The sequence below is a fragment of the Pongo abelii genome, chromosome 1 (genome assembly GCF_028885655.2).
Source record: "Pongo abelii isolate AG06213 chromosome 1, NHGRI_mPonAbe1-v2.0_pri, whole genome shotgun sequence".
NCBI lineage: Eukaryota > Metazoa > Chordata > Mammalia > Primates > Hominidae > Pongo > Pongo abelii.
Window position 1 is genome coordinate 82,988,471 of NC_071985.2, and position 2,084 is coordinate 82,990,554.

At 43.6% G+C, this 2,084-nt stretch overlaps 1 pseudogene; it reads left to right on the forward strand.

Annotated features, from left to right (window-relative positions):
- Positions 1 to 809: 809 nt before the first annotated feature.
- LOC112134918 (small ribosomal subunit protein eS17-like) lies at positions 810 to 1,561 on the forward strand (annotated as a pseudogene).
- Positions 1,562 to 2,084: the final 523 nt, after the last annotated feature.

Consider the following 2,084-nt stretch of genomic DNA (forward strand, 5'->3'; position numbering starts at 1 on the left):
TATTTTAAAAGTTATATGCACACTGCAACCCAACATTTTAACCCACTTTTTTCAGTTCACATTATAAGAAGCATTCATAGCATTACACATTCTTAATAAACATCACATTAATTGAGTGACTTTTTGATTATGTGTGCTGTTAGAGGGGAGCAGATTCAAAATGACTAGTAATTAAAAAGTCATTTTTACAAAGAGCTAGGCAAACTTTGATTAATCTGAATGCTGAGAGAATTAATTCTTCTTTATAAAATAAAACTCAACCTTAAAAAGCATGCAATGTTCTAGCCAGGGACAGGAAATACAATTAAAAAGCTGAACAGCCCAGAAGCAGAATTATTATCTTTTCCTCACCAGTCTCTCAGCAATGATTTAAAAAAAAATATTCTCAGGACGAGGGCAGATACCGGCTGGAACAAAGGAGTCAATTGAATCGTTGAATGGGGTTGTTTGAAACTCATAGCTGAAACAATAGTCTTGAAAGACAAGGTACCAGAGAGTGGAAAGGTTTTTTAAATTCCAAAAGCTGGCTTTGAACATCAAAAGCCGAAACCGGAAGGAAGCTGGGCGTAAAATTTATCCACAAACCACAGAATAGGTGGGAATGTACAACAAACTCGGCTGCCTCCTGAGACCTGTTTATTACTGAGATAAGAAGCCTATTCCAGAATGTAAATCAACTTTATCACTATGAACACTGTTTAGTTCAGTTGGCACTGTTGTTGGTTTTTTTTGTTTGTTTGTTTTGTTTTTTGGTAGCAAGACTTTCTTGATGAAGGAAGCAATATGGTGATTTATGTGCTGACACCAACCAGACTTAGCTCGTTGCCAACCAGCACTTTGAGTAGCTCTGATGTAAGAGATAGTTTTATATTCCAGAAGGGGAGGGACCTGAGAGTTGGGAAAGGAAAGCTGGAGAGTAAGATACTGATATTCTTGAGCTTCCCTGTGAGAATGTTCAGAATCCTAATTCCTCTCCCCCATCCCTGTTGGCTTCATGCCAGCAGTGGGGTGTAGAAAATGTGTGTTAGAAACCTCTGATAGGGCCTCTTTTACCAAGGACCAGCCAACATGGGCCGCGTTCACACCCAAACCGTGAAGAAGGCGGCCCAGATTGTCATAGAAAAGTACTACACGCGCCTGGGCAACGAGACTTCCACACGGACAAGCGCGTGTGCAAGGAGATCGCCATTATCCCCAGTGAGAAGCTCCACAACAAGATAGCAAGCTATGTCATGCATCTGATGAAGCGGATTCGGAGGGGCCCAGTAAGAGCTATCTCCCTCAAGCTGCAGGAGGAGGAGAGAGAAAAAAGAGACAATTACGTTCCCGAGGTCTCAGCCCTGGATCAGGAGATCATTGAAGTAGATCCTGACACTAAGAAAATGCTTTTGGACTTCCGCATTTGGCAGTCTGTCCAACCTGCAGGTCAGTCAGCCTACAGTTGGGATGACTTTCAAAACGCCTAGGGGACCTGTTTGAATCTTTCTGCAATACTGTAATATTTTCAATAAACCTGGGACAATGGCACAAAACAAACAAACAAAAATAAACCTCTGATAGGTTTGGTGGGGGTGGGGCCTGGGGCAAGAGGGCACTCATGCCTTGCTCCCCAAGGTGTAGCCTAGGCAGACAGTGAGGCCCTTAGAGAGGCACACATGATGCCAGAGCAATAGTCACTGTAGCTGCGTGAGTTACTCAAGGACTACCTCACAGTGTCCTAGCAGCCTTGAGGTCCAGATATCTGGTGTGGAGGAGGGAGAAATATTGAGAGAGGGCTAGAAACTTTAGAGGCCTTGGGTTAAGATGAGGAGTGGGCAGAGTGGCGTGCCTCATGTTCAGAGGCCTTGGCAGTGTTGCAGGCATCTGTTACTGGAAAGGGGTCTCTATCCAGGCCCCAAGAGAGGGTTCTTGGATCTTGCGCAAGAAAGAATTAGAGGCGAATCCATAAAGTGAAAGCAAATTTATTATGAAAGTAAAGGAATAAAAGAATGGCTAATCCATAGGCAGAGCAGCCCTCAGGGCTGCTGGTTGGACATTTCTTGATTATATGCTAAACAGGGTGGATTTTTCATGAGTTTTCCGGG